Here is a 15,505-nt window from a genome sequence, read left to right as displayed (position 1 = left end):
ATTTATAATTTTAAAAATTAAAAAGTTACATTGATTTTACAAATATAAATAAAAAGTAGCTCCGTGCGTTCAAAATAAATTCATGCGCAATGAACAGTAAAACCATGAAATGATGAACTGAATAAATAAATTTAATATACAAACTATAAGACAATTTTTGCAAACATATAATAATAAATGTATTAGTAAATGATTTAATACAAACATTTGCTTACCTCCCCAGAATTTATTTAATGATTTCTTATTTTCCAACGATAAACATTACTACAAAAACTTTAAATAAACTTTATTTAAAAAAATAACAACTAATAATTTAAGTTGAAACAATTAATGAAACAAAATATAAAAGTTAACAGAATTACTACTTATATTTATCAAAATTTCGAACTGACTGGAAATGCCTAGTTTAAATAATGATGGAATAACACTGTGAGCGCTTATACGTAAGAGAAGATTTAGAATGATTCTATTTCAGAGAAATTTTCTTAACAAAACCACCAAAAAAAAAAAAAAAAAAAAAACGAAAAAAATAGAAAATGTCTACAAGAATTTTCCCCTACTGAAATCCCCCCCTAGAAATTCTAGATAATTGCCTGTTTCAGACAATTTATGAATAGGTAAGGGGTCTGTTGATATTTGACATTTTAAAAAAGAGGACAAAAGAGCCCAGGGCCAGAAATACGATAAAGATAAGTTAAAAATGCCAATCATTTTCCCGTATCCTAAACTAAGGCGGCTATTTTTGGGTATCAAATGACTATGTGTGTTATGTTGAGGGAGAATCGTCTTTATCAGTTAACAGTGAGAAGGAATGGTGGGAAGAGTGTTTTATTGCTTATTGAAGGAAAGGGTGGCTGTGACATTTCTTGTAGTTCTCTAAACACCTGTTTTATTTTTTCAGACAGTGCATTTTTCTGTGTATTTTATTTTTTACTAATTTTCTTTTAATTATATAATATAATAAGTTGCGCTTTGCAAAAATAAGAGAGAGAGAAATTAAAAGTTATGGAAACAAAACGGAAATATTTTCTCAAAATAATGAACCCTGGCTTCCCAATTATTGGGGGGGGGGGGGGGGGGGTCCGGACCCCTATGGTTCCGACGCCAGTGAGCTGATTGAACCAACTTGCATCACTTAGGACAGACAAGATGCTTAATAATGGCAGGCTGCTCCAACTTTTCATTACTAGGCTAAGTAAATGCTCGTAAATTTGGCTAGTGAGGCTCTCCTCGGAATAATGAAAAGAACAAACCTGAAATTCAACTTTTAAAACATGCATGATTATAACCATTTTCCACATCACCCAAGAGCAGGGCTGTGCACTCTCTATGCTTTTTTGAAGTGAAACTTTTAAAACATTTACTTTCATTTCACTTTTGAAATTTTCTAACATGAAAAACTTTTAACACAGTATATATAAGCGACGTAAATACAGCCCTGTTCAAGAGGTATGGTTGCACAGATGCGTTGACCCCTTTTATTAGATTGTTCCAAAAACATATTTAAAAATTGATTATAAAACCACATCGATTAGGGTTTAAAATTTTTATAATTTAACATTATAAATAGAAAACCAAGAACAAGTAATAAGTACACCATAAAAATAACTCAATTTGGAACAACCTAACAGCATATAGCAAGGCGGGTTCCCCAAGAGGCATATATTCCTTTTGTGCCATGACCATCTAATACTTTTTCTCACTTAAATCTTTAAATTTTTTCAGATGGTAACCTAAAAGTTGAAGGGAAGAAAAGTTTACATTTTATAGATATCTTATGCCTTATATCACCTTGTTTTATAAAATTTTTAAACAAGAATGGCACACTTGTTCAAATTTATCAAAAAAGGTTAAATAAAGAATGTTATGGATCTTATAAAATCTTCAGGCACTACAACTTATTGTTGGTTAAAATGGTAATGACACTACACAGTAGAACACCATTTATAAATCTCCTAAAACAATTAATAGGCAAAAACATTAATGAACATTTTTCTATACTATACCCATTTAAAACTTATTATTCAAAGTCATTTAAGTCTACTGCCATATTTCTACATTTGTGATAAAAATTTCACAACTAGGATTGTTCAACAAAATTTCTTGAAGCAATTTTTCATATTCTGTTATATTGGTTCAACCATCCACAGAGCAATCATTAGAACCTGAAATTAAAGTTACCAACATTATTTATTTACAAAATACTTAAAACAATTATGAAAAACTGCTTCTACTACAGCGGTTAAAAATCTTTATAAATATTGTAGGAAAGAACCCCAGCATTATAAAAATTATATTTAAAGACAATAGTGAGTGTATTAACAAATTAAAGTATATTTTATTTTGAAAATATCAGGGTTGGCAGGTTTTTGACATGTGACAGTTTTTGACGGTTTAAATTGTCACGTCAAAAACCTATATTCATATCTGAAATTTAATTAATACATAAAATTTATATATTTTTTATAAAGGATAGTGTTTCTAAATCTGTTCTAGAAAAAATAAATTAAAAATTTTGAAGAAACACTTATATTTTGAATAGTAACCAAAATCTTGTACATACTTTTGAAAACTCACATCTTTTGTAATATTATGTATTCATTTTCATGTGTTATTGAAAATCTGCAGTGATATTATTAAGAAATTTATTTATAACCAAATTTAGTGTATAGTATAGATTATACTAAAAATTAGACATTTTTAAAGATAAACATTAGCAGTTTTGTACATTAGACATCTTTTAAAGAAAAATCTTTTTAATATTCTTTTAAATCTTCTTAATAATCTTTTTAACATAAGACAATACAAATTTAAGTGCTTTCTGTTAAATACACAGAGTAGTTAGTGTCGATTTACAGTATATTCAGCCTATTAATTTACTATACTGAAAATTTAGTTTGTCCAAATACTTGTGAATTTCATTTTGCTGAATACGATATAGTTTTGTTGAATATCTAAATATTCAGCTGTTGAATAATTACTTCTTGCTTTCAAGATATGCATTATTTGTATTCTTAATACAAGTGGAGAAAAAAAAATTAAGAGATAAAAATTGTTTTAAAATGATAAGTGTAATAATTATAAATAAATATAATAAGCAATATGAATTATATTTATCATTATTCATAATTATAACTAGTTTTAAATTCAAATTAACATACCGGATAATAAAGATATGCGGTATAACATTAAAAAAGTTTTTTTATACACTTGTATCAAGTTTGTATTTGTACAACATAACTTGTAAGTTCCTTATAAATATTAGTTATATGTTCCTTATTTGTCAAAAATGCACAGTAATAAACTTTTAATTTTCTTAAGTATCAAAAAAAAATAATTTTTTTTTAAAAATATAAATATTCAAACAATTTTTGTGCAAAATTTTTCTGCACATGCATTTGAATATAAATTTCTGAGATTTTAAATCTGTTATTTTACCTTAATTTTAATTAAAAAATAATTTAAAACCTGCTGATTACATAGTATAATTAAATTTCAATATAATGCATGGCAACTGTTGGTAGTTTTGAAGTTTATATATTTTCTTGGCAAACTTCAGTTCTTGATGGTTTAAACCAGTATTACACCCTTGTCATGTCAAAAACCACTTTTTGACGTCAAAAACCCAACCCTGGAAAATATAAAATAAGAGGAATGAAATTTTTTTGATTCATTAACAATTACAAATCAGAATTTGTGTTTGGCAGTTGAATGCACATTCTTGGAGTTTTTGGTATACCTATATATAATAGATAAGAGTTAAATAAATAGGGAGAAATATGGTTTCCATTGAAATGGAAGCTAAAAAAAGTATATACACATTGGAAATATTGTTAGGGAATCACATTCCTTCTTAACAAATTCCGCTATTCTATTTCAATTTGAAAAGCCGAACAAAATATACATAAATTTTCAGGAACCTTCTCATAATCTATTTATTATATAACTAAAAAAATTATATATTTTTTATTCATAGAAAACCAACTTTTCTTTAGCACAACAACTGATTTCTATTAAAAGGTAATTGGGAACTGCAGTTCCAATCTATCAATAAATAGAATTTTTAAATTCTAAATAGGAACTAACTTTTATTAAAACACAACTCAGAAATCTAAAGTCTTAGGACCCATAATTTCTTAAGTCTAGAGGAATCATAGCAAAATATATGTGAAATTAGACAAGGTACTTACCAATATGTAGTACAATCAGACCAAATCCACTTAACTCCTTGATATTCTCTATTAAACCTTTAATTTTAAATCCAGGAAAGCTTTCAAGCTGCATGTTTGACCCAGTATTTACATCAGGAAGATGGGGTTTCAAATATTTCAATATTGATTCCCCGAATCATAACTAAAGCCTTCATCTAAATGAAAATTTAGGACAAAATAATTATATATTAGAAGAAATACTCATAACATACTTATGAAACAAGTACTAGATCACAGAGTATGTTAATAATTAAATTCTTTTCATCTACAAGTATTTCTTCTTCATACATTCAAATTACTTAAATGTTTTTAAATATTTAATTTTACTAAACTGAATTTAATTGTAGTTAATTTTAAAACATATCTTTGATTTAAATGAATGAACCAAAATTAAGAGCTTAAATCACACTTCTAAATGATATTATACAATAGAGTTACACCACATGTTTTAATAGGTAAACAGATCACTCTTATAGGTAAACAGATTGTAAACAATAGGTAAACAGATTGCTCTTTCAAGACTTCCGGGTTACTGCTTCCGATATATTTTTACGCCGCAGATTGAAAAAACGCGCCATCATATTATTGCATCATATCTTTTGCAGTATTTCACATGTAGCGAGTTCTTTCTTTCAGCCTTTAAACTTCAGCATTATCATATCAATATTATAATCATTAGAATATTTTTTAATTAGGCTATCTTAAAAAGATATTTTTGGCGACATTTTATTCAAAAGTAGCCAGATGGATGGTGTTTTCAATAGATGTGTAAACAATAACAATCTCGAGCTTGGGACCTACTCTAGTTCCGGTTAAAAAGTTTGCAGCTGCTTACTACATGTTATTCTGATAGGCGATGTTTTCAAACGGATAATTTTGTTTTCAATAAAAGAAATAAACTGGATAATTTCTGAGCTCAAATATGCCGTATTTCATAAGATATTAATGTTATTATGTAATTCTGGGGAGTTTGGAGTGAAAATTTGTTTTAGTTACTTTGTTATTTATTATTAAAAAAGGTGACATGGTTGCTAGATTTTGAATAACTCGCTTTTTTGGCAGTCTTGATTTGGCCTCTTTCCATTTGTTTATTACTGTTTGTTCGCGTTGCAAGCTGCGCACCATCTTACGTTAGTGTTAACACTTTTAGTATTGTAAACACAAGTATTGTTAGCATTGTAAACATGAGTAATAAGTAATCAAATGCATTGTTTGCAAGAATCTCAAAACACAATGATGCCAAATGGCTTTAAAATACAACTGAAACAGTAACCCGGAAATTTAGGCAGTCCCGAGCTTGCAGCGCTCCCTAGTGAAGAAAACACCATCCATAAGGGATAAAATACAAAACATGGCAAACATTAAGAATTATTCACAATGAGATATTAACTTTCCAAAAATTTTTTTGGCCTTACGACCTCCGAGAATCAATACACTTCTGAAAGCTCTTATGAATGGTACAATTATGTTTAGATTTGAACACAATTACAATAACAAAACTGCATGGAATATTAGGCATGTTCACACATCGCCTCGTAGTCATAACATAAGCGGAGGGATACATCGGAAATTTTCTAAATTTCTTCCGGTTTAAGGACGCTTGTTATTGTTTACATTAGACCACCCATCCATTCAGGAATATAAAACATTTACAATTAAAATAATGGTTTTTTTTTCGTTCATAAAATTTAAAACGAGAATAATTTTTGTAAAATAGTTTATTATGTATTAAAAATTCCTTTCTGTTCATTTACCTTTAAAAGTATTTAATCATGAATAAAATTATTAATTGATTTTACTATAGTAAAATCGTTACTATAGTTTATTATATGCTTGAAAGTTTATCTTTTCTTTATATATATATATATATATTTATATATATATATCATAATAAATAAATACAAGAAGGATAAAAAGAAAAAGAGAAAAATGAAGAGAATTAAAAAGTTTTTCTTTCGCAACTCTTTTTTTTTTTTTTTTTTTTTTTTAAGTTCCGTTATTTTATTTTAATAATTTTCTTTTTCTCTTTTCATTATTCTGTAATTTTTCAAATGTTTTCTCTAGATTTTGAACTGGGATTGTTTCACCTCCTCAAAATGAAAAAGCAACACTATTTCGAGTGCCCGATAAGCTTTACATTCGTGATTTTCATTTCAGCCCACGCGGAAAGTGTGCTAAATGTTCGAAGAAACATTATGTACATTTGCATTTCTATGAAAAGAAAGAAACGCATTAGTCACACATATACATTAGCTAGTTTTTGAATTCAGATATTTAAACTTAAACGAAAAGGGGGGGGGGGAGCAGCGCATTATTCCTATTCTTAATCTATAGCTTTAAAAATTATTTTGTGTGTGTATGACCTTCTGAGGCTAGGCCAACTTTCAAAGCAACCTGATTTGGCCTTTGACCTGTAATATGTGGTCTCAAAGACTTAAAAAAAAATAATTTTTTTTTTACTGCAACGTTCTTTTACACCTTTCAAATTTGTAGCATAGAAATAGAAATTAAAAAAAAAGAACATTAATTATTGCAAACCAAAATTTTTATTAATTGAAAGTGGTATTTTTTACAACTTTTTTCCCCTTTAAGACATTTCTTACAATATGCGTGGAAAACTGAGTAAAAAGTCTAAAATTTTTAAACCAATATATAAATCAATGATCATTCATATCAAAAGTGATATTTATCCCTTACTTTTGACTCCTAAAATGTATCGAAAATAACAATTTTATTTTTAGCAAGTGTATTATATTTTCCTTATTAAAAAATGGTTTACCTTTTGATATGCAAAAAATAGTTACAAGATATGAATAACATTTATTTCATAGAAAATATTTTATAAAATTAAAATAAAAATTATGACTATTAACTCTGTTACAATATGTTATGAACAGAATTAGTAATTATTTAAACATATAAGCATTATAAAATTTTATGAAATAGTTCGGAATGATGTAGTGCTATTTTTGTGTAAATTATTTTTATCTCATTAGACTGTATGAAAAAATCTTGACATGTTGTTGTTAGTACTTCAACCTTCTAAATGATCTGTGTTTTATTTACTTTCAATATCAAAGGCTTCCGTGGGTACGAGTATGACAGTGAGGGTCCATGAAGCTGTAGAAAACTTATTTTAACTTCTTCGTAGTTTATATTTACATCTAAAATACATCGTATCCACCATTGGCTGTAGTGCAAAATAACAACATATCCTCTAATATCTTCTAAGAGCAGTTCTAAAGGATTTAGCACCATTGACTGGATCTTGCTTTCAGATGAATTTGAATACATTTTCGTTTTAATTGATGTGCGGCTTTCGTGTCTGTTTTAATTGTTTTTTTTGTGTACCAGAGATTGTGTGACTTTTAAAAAAATGTCTCCATTTCTCACAATCGTAATATGATTTTATAGTACACAAAATTTGTTTATTGAATACAATATTAAAAAGTGTAAATAATTTACTCTAATTTTTATTTCATTAAAGTTTTTTTAAAAATTTTTTAAAGGATTGTTTTGTGTTGAATGAATATCTAAATTAAATTGGTCTAAATGTTGCTAGCATATATTTTTTTTTCTGAAAAAGTTATGTATGAATGCTGAAACGTGAAGGAAGAAATTTTTTTTATAGTACAACTGTATCGTTTTATGTTAAAAGGACATTTATTTTTTATGCTTTGTTTAGAAACATAAAGAGACCAGAGAACATCTTGAGGGATTGTGGATCTCATTTCAAATCAGCTTAAATAAATAGAATTAAATTGTTTGTTTGCTATTATTTGAATTAACAGTATTTGTTTATGCTTACATGGTTACTGCTACTTTATAGCCTAAAATAAAAATTTTTTGGTTTGTAATCAAATAGAGAAGTGTATTATTTCTTCTTAGTCTAAATCAACTACAGTTTAAATGGTCTTAAAAAGTATATTAAATTCTTAATTTATTTACCATTTGTATCAATGTTAATGTACTCAAAGTTTGGTATGAAATAAAACCTAATATTAAAAAGAAGCTGTTTTTGCACATAGTCTTAAAAAAAAGCTACAAGTAAAGTAAAGTTTCATTTTTTCATAACAGGTTACACACACATATATATATTTTTTTCATTTTTTTATCATGGCTAAAATAAATTTTAACAAATATATTACAGAAAATGGGATTTGTTAAATATTTAGTTAGTTATTTACGAATGAAATATATATATATAATTTTTTTATTATTTACATGTATAGAATTGGCATTTTATGTATAATCTGCACTAAGGCTGTTTCTCACACTGTTTAGCAGTTTTGGAATTTTAACTTTTTTTTCAAAATGTTATTAAATATAGCTTTTTTTTTAATTTTATTTATTTTTGTCGTTTCTTAGATGACCCTTTGACTATCCTTGGGCTGCAACCCGCAAACAGTAAGCCTATACTTATCCCCATGATTCATGCATAGAATGAAAAGGCATTACCCCATTAATTTAATAGTACTTTTCATTTTTATTGCTTATTTTTAATTGTTTATTTGTAAAATCGCTGTTTGAACTCTAATGCACCATTGAAAAAGATTTTCCTTAGAGCATGAGTGGTGAGTTTTCATTGCTTATTACTAAGGAAAATAGTGAGGTAACAGAGAATCACAATGCATAATTTGGGATTAAAATCATAGATATAATAAATAATAGCATTTTCACATTGTGCACAATGAATTTCAATATTTAACTGGTAATCAATAAATAATGTTTCAATTTTGATTTGCTACGTTTTATACATGAATAAATTGCATTTGAAGAGAAGTTAGCTTAGGATGGGGCTCAAACTGGGCTGACTCTTTCTAGATGAAATTTCATTTATAGTTTAATGACAGCATGACCAGAATCGACTATACTGCTCCAAACGTAAATGATATTAAGAACTCTAAGAAAGCTCATCAATATTTGCAACATGTCTGATAAACCTATTATGAAACACAAGAATAAAAGCAGCAGAATTTTATTTATTTACTTTTTTTTTTAGTGCCTTCGACATTCTAAATGCTCCTTAATATCGTTTGAACTCTAAGTTGTTCTTTTTTTCGTAAAATCTATGCAACTTTTTACAATAGCTCAATCAAAAGAGAGGTCGAAAATCTGCGCACAAATGCTACGACAATTCGCATTTCCGTCGTATCTATGAAGTTAAATTCAAGAATTTAAAATTATTTTCACATTACAGTAAAATTCATTTGTCCAAAACTAATTTTGCAGTTCCTTTAAGAATTAAATATTATTTGTATTTTATTCATTAATGATTATAAAAAGAAGTGTATTTTAAAAGGTATAAAACATTTTATATACTTAACATCATAATTTTTCAACATAATTTTGAAGAGTTAAAGAGACGTAGTAATTACAAGAAGTTAAAAAATGATAATTTTAAATTTTAGCAATTAAAAAAGCTATTTATCTTATTAAAATTTAAATTTGATTGTAAAAATTACCTAATTAATAATCACTTAAAATACTTTATATCATACAGGGTGTTCTGTAATTACATCTAACACGTTGTAAAAGCTGCAAATTGATATTTCAAAGAGGAGAAAAATGACTACGTCATCGAATCAGTTAAATTAATTGTTAAATAGGCGTTATGAAAAATAGAAAAACCAGTTTGAATGGCCGATGACACACGAACGTGTTAAGTTTCAATCGCCTTCAAAGTTTTGTTTTCTCTAGTAATCACAAGTTTTTAGTCAATCCTACCTTCATCAGTCATGATTCATTAAATTTTCATATTTTTCTTTCCTTGTCTGATTATTAATTTATGACCCTTAATGTGTGTACTCGTTTTTTTACTTAAATTTTATCAAGGATTTTAAAAATATACACTAAGGTTGAACTTTATGGAAAGCCCTGTTTAACTTGAAACCTTTTAGCGGTTTTTAAATGAAATTATTACGACAACCAGTTTCGACAACAATGACGGGAGTTGGATGATTTGAATGCAGTCATCGAACTCCATCCAAACTCAAACATGTTATGCAGTTTAAGTAATGATATTTATGAACGTTAAATCTGACGCTAAAAAAAAAAAAAAAAAAAAATGGGGATACTACTGAAAAATATTGTGATTGGAGCTCGTGGTTTTTATTTTTATTTCATAATCATCGCTCCACAGCCGACCCAATTTGGGGTTTTCTGTTACCAATGTTCAACACCGTCGCCTTGTAATTTTGAACCCAATCCAGATGACAAGGGAACTATTGGATCAAGTGTTGGGAGAAATTTTTATTGGAACTAACCCACATTTGCGCTACACAAAGAAAAAAACCACGAAATCCCATAATCCGTCTGCCGTAGAGGATATTTTACATCAGCACTGTGGTAGGTGCGAGACAGGTGCGGAATTTGTATCGACCAGCCATTATTGGGATTCGAATCTGGTTCACCTCATTCGGAGGAGAATTCTCTTTCCCTTGAGCCCATCTTCACTAAGTATAAACTCTATGGGATGTACCAATTTCATTGATTGGTACCAATTTTATTGATTTGTCTAAATTTAGTAATCTTCAAAATGTAAATAGCAGTTCAATCGTAATTTATGGAGAGAGAAAATGGAAATGAATCGTTTTTTCTCTTTATCCGCAATGATTAATGAGAAGCAACCACGATGGTTGATCAGCAACGTGAACAAGGGGGGGGGGAACCATCCAGTTTTTAATTATAAAATTACAAGGCTACAGAGTTAAACATTAGTAGTCGTAAACCCAAAAGTAGGGTCAGCTGTTCTACGACGGATATAAAATGAAAATAAAATCTATCTATTAAAGGCCGGGATAGCCTGGATGGTAGGGTATTGAACCCATATCCAAGATTTCGAGGGTTTGACCACTGCCTGCCGAAGACTATCCGTGTAGTAAATGGTGACTGATGCAAGTTAAATCTGTCGAGTCGCAAAGACCTCCATATTCCTATAACAAATCAATACCTCTGGGGGTACTGAAACAAAAATTTTCTTTTCTTCTGAATTGATTCAAATTTGCAAGGCTACAGAGTTGGACATTAGTAGTCGTAAACCTAAAATTGGGACGGCTGTTCAACGACGGTTATAAAGTAGAAAATAAAATCGATCTTTTAAATAAGGCGAGTGAAAAAGTATTTCTTACAGTTCAAATAGGGGGAAAAATCAGAAATGTTACTTAATGCATGATTTAAAACCAAAAATAGATTAAAAGACAGGATGTGAATATTAAAGTGTCAGAATTAGCGTTTAGTTTAGAGTATTAAAATAAGAAAAGGACTTCGATAAAGGAATAACATAAAAAGATGAGTTGAAGCTTTTTATGTTGCATATATATATATATATATATATATATATATATATATATATATATATATATATATATATATATATATATATATATATATATATATATATTTATATATATATATATATATATATATATATATATATATATATATATATATATATATATATATATATATATATATATATATATATATATATATATATATATATATATATATATATATATATATATATATATATATATATATATATTTATATATATATATATATATATATATATATATATATATATATATATATATATATATATATATATATATATATATACAGGGAGGGGGGAGAGAGTCCCTGCAAAAGCTTATAATTTTAGCTTTAACTTAAGATAACTTAAAAACTGTTCTCCTATTTATGTCCAACTATGTTAGAGGCTATGTCGCATTTTCGCTCGCACTCACTTGTTTTTTCCTTCCTTTTTTTTACTTTCCTCCAAGCCCTGAACATGTACCTAGGTTACACAAAACCCTTAACCATCGTTTTTCAGTTAAGATAAGGATACAATAGGTGATCATTTCAAAAGGGTCTTCCTGTTCATTAGTTGGTCTCAACAGGTGTCAGGGGAAAAATTGAAAAAAAAAAAATCAAATCTTGCTGCTAGTTATACATTGAAGTAAGTGTAGAGTGTTTTACCTCTCTTTGATTTATAGTTTGTCTACGGTAAGAACTCCCCTCACCACAATGTCTGGGGCCGTCTGAGGCTAAGGAAACAAGAATAGCGCATTTCAAGGAGGATAGCTTCTTTTCACTTTAGGGCAATACGAAGAAAAAGATTCCCTTTCTCTCGCCCACCCGAGACAAGACCTGTCCTGAATAGTGACCCACACTCCTATTTGAAATAGTTATACCTCGTTGCCATAATCACCACCACGGGTCCAGACGAATGTCTAGGGACGTTCTTACTTTAGACAAACTATACTTCACTCACACATCACTTAGAATGTAAAAAAAAGAAGGTACAGAGTGATTTGTTTTGTAGTCAGGACTTGTGGTCCCTTCCTGGTGCGCTATTAGCTTTGATAAAAAAAAGTTTCAAAAAACATAACACATCAGTGTACAGTGTGTCTTTCTCTTAAGTAAGAATAATTATTGCTTAATCCAGTGAATAACTCTGAGTTGGTTGCAAGTTGAGCGAGAAAAGGATGGATTTGAATTAATCAGAGGGAAAAAAACAATGCATCTGGGAAACGATACATTTTAAAAAATCCCAAACTAAATAGCTCATTTTTCGGTAGGGATCAAATAATATTTTAGTACCTATATTATACTTTTCACTAATATTGATTTATTTTTATGTAACTTTAAATGACATTTATATTTTATGATACTAACACAGATACTATAAATCAAAATTGTTTATTGATCATAAAACTAAGTTTATTTAATCAAAACTCTATACTTTGCATTAAATACCATTAAAAAGAAATTTAAAATTTAAGATAGAATATTGCACTCCCCTTTTAATCGAATAACCCACTTAATTGCATAGATTTGGCTGGAACTGATGGTATTCCTCTAAGTGGGGTTGACTGGTTAAGTCTTAGCCATTGTTCCCTCAAAAATCTTAAAGATAACATCATTGATGCTTTATAGCTCTATTTAATAATAATTAAAAAAAGAGTTATTGCGCCTACTTTATTTAGTTTCTTTCCCCGCTATGTCATAATTTCAATCAACAACAGTTCCGCAATTGACTGATTGTTGACACGTTCCCAGCAGATCACCGAAGTCGAGCATCACTGGCCGCTGTCAGCTTGCGGGTGAAAAACTACTTGGATCAATCTGTGAAGGGACCGAGGGTGTGTGGTATTGGTCCTCGTTAAAATGTTATACTTGACTTCACGCGCATGTCGTCGGTTTGTTGAAGCGAAGGGAGCCTCACCTCTGCAGAGTTCAAAATTGTGATGGCATGTCTTCAGATGATTTTCAGGAATGTTTCCCAGACCGTTGCCAATAGCCCATTGAGCAGCTTTAGTGCAACGTAAACAACAACAACAATGAAAAAAAATTTACGTGGTAGTACTATGTCACCAAATTATCTCTAAAGTTACCTGAAAGCACGTATTTAATTTTTCACGTCTGTCAAAATGTGTTTCGGTATAAGTAAATAATTTAAAAACAGCGGCAATTTGAAAAAAAAAAAAAATTATTTTGCAATGAAAGGCAAAATTAATGGGAAAGTGGTACTAATTTGCTTAGGAGAAGCGTAGAAAATTACTTTAGTTTTATTAACCGCTGTCCCTCTTTTTCTTCTTCTCTCGCCTTTTAATTCCTAGTAAGAATATATTTATATATTTTTTTTGGGTATTCTCTATTTAAAAATAAAAAGTCAAACAGCTGATAAAAAAGATTTGTTAGATTACGGAATTATATATTTTACTGAAATATAAAATTCAAAATAATTACTCTGGAAAAATCTTTTTTTGATTCATATTCAAAAATATATTAATGATTTTGTAAATTAAAGAAGTTTCAATTATAAATAACTGTTTCGCTAAGATTTAAATAACCGCATATTAGTTAAATTGTTTGGAAGTGAGTCGCGTATGAAATATTTGACTTTTTATGCAGGAAAAGACATGGTGCTTCACGTTATATTTTATCTCACCAAATATTATTAAAATTCCAAATATATTTCTTACTTATTCTGACATGAATAAATACAAAGGAATAATGAAAAAAAATATATTTAATTAAAATTCGGAGTCAAAGTGTTAACGCTGAAGCTCAGTTCATTTAAGTAATGCAATATATGCATATTGAAATATACTGAAAAGTAAGCTATGTTACAAAAAGCAACATTTATGGAGTTCAGTTACTTATTCGTTTAGATTAATCGTATGGCATCAACATCGCCATGCTATTATTGTCGCCAAAGATGCTTAATTAATATGGGTAATTCCTATTATATAAATTAAAAAAATTACTTACTTACAAAAATTCCTAGTTAATGGTAAATTTCGATATTATGCCTAGTAATGCTGAATATAGTTAATCTCAATTTTATTGGGCTGAACTACAATAAACAGGTTTTACTATGTTTTTGCTTATTAATTTTGACAGTATGTACCGTTCAGTTTTGTCCACGATTTCATTTCGTTGTTCAGTACCGAGTTATTGTTGTTTTTAATTTTATTAATCCTGTTCGAAGAGCGGATATTCAGCTTGTTGAAGATAAAAAAAAAGAAAGTTGAATTACAGTTATAAAAATTAGTTTTACTAAAAATAAGTTAACTAACGCTTTTCGTTTCCCGAAACTCTGGCTTTTTCTCAGGTCAAGAGCTAGCCTTTGTTCAATACTTATCAATATTTTAGTCAAATGACTTCAAACGTACTATTGGACGTATTTTCTAAATTTTAATTAAATATATTAGCATTAAATTTTAACTTGAGATTCATTTAAACTGAAATAGCTGTAATGTTATAGTAGTAGCACCTTGGATATATACATATACTATAAAATAGCATCTTTCTCTTGATATGCATCTTCAAGAAAGGACAAATAAATGAGATACATTTTCTTTTGAATATATTTATTTTTTCTTTTCATTTATTTATTTTTTAGTGGTAAGAGTACAGCATATGTAAAAAGTATAAAATAGGAAGAAAAAAAAATGATCAAATTGGATCTGAGAATTTGAAGCATGTATATTTCTTTTTGTCCTTACACAATATATAGACAAAGAGTATGGCAGCCAGCTTGACTCTATGAAGGTGCTTGTAGGTGCAATTATATAAGGTGCAGATGTGACCACTACTAGTGGCAACTTCCTGTCCTGAGAAAAGGAGCAGCTAAAGGTCTTCTTTATAACTATTGTCTGCTTAGTCAGTTGTAAAATAGAAGCATTTTTCCAGATGGAAAAATAGAAAACTTGTTACCTTAAAATTCTGCAGTGGGTCAGAATCCAATTTAAGACTTCAATTATATGAATAACTGACAACCGTA

General features: G+C 28.5%; 1 long non-coding RNA gene across 1 annotated transcript; it reads right to left on the bottom strand.

The window, feature by feature from the left end:
• Positions 1 to 1,069: 1,069 nt before the first annotated feature.
• Positions 1,070 to 4,700, bottom strand: LOC147801249 (uncharacterized). The gene is made up of 2 exons (XR_015430482.1): positions 4,191 to 4,700; positions 1,070 to 2,165 (listed from the first exon to the last, which is right to left on the bottom strand). It is a non-coding gene; the product is annotated as an uncharacterized LOC147801249 (long non-coding RNA).
• Between the last annotated feature and the right edge of the window lie 10,805 nt (positions 4,701 to 15,505).

The sequence above is a fragment of the Parasteatoda tepidariorum genome, chromosome 11 (genome assembly GCF_982258835.1).
Source record: "Parasteatoda tepidariorum strain Cologne lab strain chromosome 11, Ptep-v5.0, whole genome shotgun sequence".
In the NCBI taxonomy this organism is placed as follows: domain Eukaryota; kingdom Metazoa; phylum Arthropoda; class Arachnida; order Araneae; family Theridiidae; genus Parasteatoda; species Parasteatoda tepidariorum.
This window is presented reverse-complemented; position numbering and strand designations above follow the sequence as displayed.